General features: G+C 44.4%; 1 long non-coding RNA gene across 1 annotated transcript; it reads left to right on the top strand.

Annotated features, from left to right (window-relative positions):
- Positions 1–2890: 2890 nt before the first annotated feature.
- On the top strand, positions 2891–4654 carry LOC109706429. Its single transcript, XR_002215195.1, has 2 exons — positions 2891–3264; positions 4448–4654. It is a non-coding gene; the product is annotated as an uncharacterized LOC109706429 (long non-coding RNA).
- Positions 4655–5483: the final 829 nt, after the last annotated feature.

The raw sequence follows: 5483 nt of genomic DNA, 5'->3' as shown, positions 1-5483 counted from the left end.
CCAAATCGGCGATATCTCCGCGCTCGCTCGTCGGATCGACGAACCGTCTTCGCCTACGCGTTTGGGAACATAACAATTAGGTTTCCGACCCATCAAAATAGATCAAAATCCTATATTCCCAAAACCTCCAAAATCCAACCCTAGGTTTAGCACCCATGGGAAACCATGGTTTCTAGCTTCATTGTGAGCTAGATTCATGTCCTCTAAACTCATTAGGTTCCATTTGAACCAATAAAACCAACAAAAACTCCCAAAATCCTAGAATCTCACAATTAGGGTTGAGGCTTACCTCTAGGGTTTGCTCCAAAGCAAGCCCTAGCTTGAGGAAGAGGAGGGAGAGAGCTTTTACTTCTCCTCCTTGATCTTCTCCTTCCTTTCCTTCTTCTCTTCTTCTTCTTTCTCTCATTCTTCTCCTTCTTTTCTTCTTTTTTCGGTTAGAGAGAGAGAGAGAGCTATGTGAGAGGGAGAGAGAGAGGCTAAGAGTGAGAGAGAGGCTGAGAGAGACGGGTATTATAACCCTCTAATGTAACAAAATCCCAAAAAGCCCCTCTAAAATCTAATTTTCCAAACAAACCCACTGTTTCGGGTCCCTTGTACCGGTACACGGTTTCTTGTACCGATACAAGGCCTGGCAGACAGCCCAACCCGAGAGCTCGGTTTCTCGGTTTCGTAGGGCTTGTACCGGTACAAGACCCCCTTGTACTGGTATAAGGTCTGGCAGCCTCCAACCCGAGAGCTGCGATGGTTGTACCGGTACAACCATCACTCTTGTACCGGTACAACCATCACTCTTGTACCGGTACAACAGCTCCAGAATGCTGTTTTCACCTCTTCCGGCTCTACCTCGCGCCGATCGATGTCAAAACCATTCCAACACCTTTGAAACTCATTTTAGCTCTTCCAAACTTGTTGGAATACCGAATGGAACCTGTCCAAACCGTTCAATTGCCCACTTTGGTCCATTTGGCCGAAGTTAGCCAAATTCCATCGAGACTCAATATCTCACATTCTCCACCCCTTAAAAGAAGTTTCGTCCTCGAAACAACTCAACTCATAACTCGAACAAAACTCTTACCTCAATCCTCGAACAAGTGAGGATGATTCGCTTTCATCTGGTCCTCGAGTTCCCAAGTGGCTTCGCGATCGTCGTGATTGCTCCACCGGACCTTAACATAGGAAATTTCTCGATTCCTTAGCTTACGCACCTCTCGAGCCAAAATCTCCACCGGAAACTCTTCATAGCTCATATCCTCTTGAAGCTCCGGCAGCTCATAAACTAGAACATGCTCGGGATCATGCATATACTTGTGAAGATTGGAGACGTGGAAGACATTGTGCACACCCGCAAGCTTCGGGGCCAATGCAAGTCGGTACGCCACCGTCCCAATTCGCTCCAAGATCTCGTAGGGGCCAATATAACGAGGACTTAGCTTTCCTCGCACCCCAAACCTTTTCACGCCTTGCATCGGCGAAACCTTCAAAAACACGCGGTCACCCACCGCGAACTCCAAATCTCTACGGTGTTTATCTGAATAGCCTTTCTGTCGCGACTGCGCCGTGAGCAACCTTTTGCGAGCAAGGTGGACTTTCTCCTCCGCCTCCCGCAAAACATCCGGATTGAATTCAACTCGCTCGCCTACATCACTCCAATAAATGGGAGATCGACACTTCCGCCCGTAGAGAGCTTCGAACGGTGCCATTTCCACGCTAGCATGATAACTGGTGTTGTAGGCAAACTCGGCCATCGGCAGGTGCTTACACCAACCGCCCTTGAAGTCAATAACACACGCTCGCAGCATATCCTCCAGAGTCTGAATAGTCCTCTCTGTCTGCCCATCTGTCTGGGGATGGAATGCAGTGCTAAACTCGAGACGCGTGCCAAGGGCATCCTGCAGGCTCCTCCAGAACGGTGAGGTGAACTTGGGGTCTCGATCTGATACAATCGACTTCGGCACCCTGTGAAGCCTCACTATCTCGTCAAGATAAACCTGAGCCAATCTCTCGCCTGCCCAAGTGCTATGGATTGGTATGAAATGTGCCGACTTCGTCAAACGATCCACAATCACCCAAATAGCATCGTGGCCATGTAATATATGGTATCTTGGAGTTGCGATGTCAACTTTGATCTATTGGATCAAAGTCCGGATTGAGCTAGTTGGACATCATCCCCGAGTGATTTTGGATGCGTGTGAATGAATTTTGGAGATAAATAAGTGTTTCGGCGCAAATTGGGCGCGAAACAAAAAGTAGAGAAAATTGTCAGATTCCGACGCTAACTTTGATTAAGAGAATTAAAGTGAGCAAAGTATTATAATTTGATGTGAGATACCATTTGATTGGACTTAAGGGTGTAAGATATAAGTCTGGAATGACTCGTGTTGGAATCGGAGCGAAAATAGAAGAATTGGAATTTTCTGTAAAGAATGGGACTGAGAAATTAGCAAAAAATGCACAGTGTCAGAAAATTATGAAAATTGGAGGATATGTCAGGAATATGTTTATGAGGCCAGATTTCAAGTTTCATATTATTCTGACACTTGTAGAGAGAAAAATTGAATCCGAAAGTTATCAGATAAAGATTGCAGTTCGGTACAGTTCGCAGTGACCAAATGGGGTCGGAACTGAAATGTTAAAATTTCTTTGGACTTGTTAAGTAAAACCGAACATGCCTGTCAAGTTTGAGCTCAATCGGACTTTTGGAAGGGACTGCGAAAGCTATCTAATCCGTGTGACGAAACGGAGTATAAGTTGAGGGCATTTTGGTAAATTGTATGGCTTAGTGGAATTCCACTAAACCAGCCTGCAGGGAGCCCTCCATTCTTATCCCCTGCCTTTCCCTTCCATACGTAGAGAGAGAGAGAAAGAGAAAAGAGAGAGGGAAAGAGAAGAGAATAAGAAGAAGAAGAAGAAGAAGAAAAAGAAGTAGAAGAAAAACAGAAAAGGATAGGAGTCCTAATGCGAAATTGACTGCATACAAACCAAATTGAGGGTAAAAGAAACGCGTTGGCGAAGTCGGTTCGGCAATCCGTCGAGCCTACGCAAAGATATCGCCGAAAAGACGTTTTCGGCATCAATTGGCACGAGCGCGGGTCGCGGTTCTCGGGAAAGTGCGGGAAGTGGATTTCTCGCGTTCCGGTATCAGATAAAGGTCGACGACGTGCTAATTACGGTAGAGACCGTTCTAGTTCCATTTGCACTGAGTCGCGAGAGATAGTTGTCGATGCATTCCGAGACCTTGATCTTAGTTGATTGACACCACTACAGGTGGGTGGTGCAATCCGAAGTCTTTGAATCACCTTTTATGTCTATGATAATTCATTGAGCATATTTATATTTGTAGTCATGCATTATAGGGTATTGGCATTGTGCAAGTGAAAGTATGAATTCCTGTCAACAGTGAGAACATGTGAACCTTAGAATGTGGACATAGAATCCTATGAATGCGTGGACTATAACAATAGTAAACTTGGTGACATTCTAACTAGAGAATTGGATAGCATTGAGAAATGAAACAGTGAAACTAGCAAAAAGAGCTAGTTAGAGTTAAATTGTGGCATGGCCAGTTAATGAATCCTCTAAAGGAGGATAAGTATGACATTGGTTGTGATTGAATCCTCTAAAGGAGAATCAGATTTTACTCACAGGGTATTGGCATTTTGAAAGTATATGAAAGTGATAAATGAATATGTAAATTCTTATAGATAGTAAGAATATGGACAGTGAATGTGAACATTGAACCCTATGAATGTATGAAATTGTAAAGGACCAGGACAATAGTAAACTTGGTGACATCATGACTAGAGATTTGGTTAGCATCGAGAAATGAAACCATGAAACTAGCATAAAGAGCTAGTTAGAAGTTAAATGGTAGCATTGTCAGTTATTGAATCCTCTAAAGGAGGATCAGATCTTACTCACATAGTCTGTTATTAGCTTGGTGGTGGTTGCTCCCCCCAGGCAGTGCGCTCCGGAGTGGTCACACGTTGGGCTAAAGTATCTGCCCATGGACTAAAGTATCTGTCCAGCAGACGGTCCCATCGGGAGGCAACTTAGGGCCCGTTAGTGATTGAGTTCGTGAGTTGTAGTTAACCAAGTGGTTAGCTGGATTGATTGAGTTATTGTTAACCAAAGAGTTAACCAACGTCTGTCCCGTCGGGAGGCAGCTTAGGCCCGCCAGGGATTGAGTTGGTGAGTTGCAGTTAACCAAAGGGTTAACCAGTAAATTGGGTAAATTTAGTGGAAGCATGCATGCATATTTACAGTTTTCATATACTACTTCCTTCAGCTTTGTACAGGCATTGTAGTAGTTACATATTATAGTTGGTTACTATCTGCTTTACTTTTCTTGCCTACATATGCCTGAGTAGACCTAGTGGGTGAGTCGGCGAGGTCGGCAGCCGAACCCACTGGGAACTTTCTTGTAGTTCTCACACCACTAACCATACAGGTTCCAGTGCGAGCGTTGTGGCCGAGGATCGAGGCAAGAGCCCAGCATCCTAGCTAGCTGACACCAGAGTTATAGTTGTTTAACATTTTGGGTTCATGTATCATCTATTTCGATGTACAGAGACATGTAAATGAATGTATATAAAGCATGTAATAACTAAATGTTTCAGTTATGTAAAGTTTTAAATTACAGTGGATTTCATGTTTAGTTAGACTTACTATCACTTGTGTTGTTGCTTGTCTTCGTGCAAGCCATGTATATTGAAATGTATCCTGGGAATTGTTTATTTCTTTATACATGTATTCGTTGTTGTTGAGCCTTGGGCGAACAGAGGAGGTGCTGTTCGTTCGGCGTCTGTGTACGGGCCCGGATCGACCAAATTGGCGATAGCGGGACGTGACAGATAGAGTGGTATCAGAGCAAGTGATAGTGAAAGTCTAGGATGACCTAGGGGACTTAGGAATGGAAACCTAGGAATCAGGAACGCGAGTGGCGCGAATCTAATGATAGCGAAAGCTAAATTAATTTGGTTAGTTGTTTGGTAAGTCTCTAATGTTAATTAGGGGCTGATCCAAGTGTTATTTATATACAACTAAAGGAGTTATGTTGGGGGCCCACAACGTAAAGCTAAGGGTTGAGTGTAAATACACTTGATTGCTTTCGCCTGATTGGTATTGTTTTTCTAGTGTAAACGCTTCATTTCAAGAGAAATGTCGCGACGTGCGACAAGATCCACTCCGGCATCACCTTTTGGGGTGCCAGAGCAGACTGGATCTAGCGAGGTTCAGGAGTTGCGTGCTCAGGTGAGCGTGTTGGTTGGAGTTGTACAGAGGCAGGAGGAGAATATGAAGAAGTTACAGGATCTAGTATCGCAACAGACGACAACAGCAGCATCTGAGGATCAGGATGTATCTATACCTAATCCGACAGTGAGAGTGCCTCTCCTCCAGTGATTATTCCTCCAGTGGTTTCTGGGCCGTCTGATTTTGATTCGACTGCAACAAGGACTGAGCACGAGCAATCATTGGCTGTATTG

Source organism: Ananas comosus, unplaced genomic scaffold (assembly GCF_001540865.1).
Source record: "Ananas comosus cultivar F153 unplaced genomic scaffold, ASM154086v1, whole genome shotgun sequence".
Lineage (NCBI taxonomy): Eukaryota > Viridiplantae > Streptophyta > Magnoliopsida > Poales > Bromeliaceae > Ananas > Ananas comosus.
The sequence above is the reverse complement of the archived record's forward strand: the minus strand, read 5'-3'. Positions and strand labels throughout refer to the sequence as shown.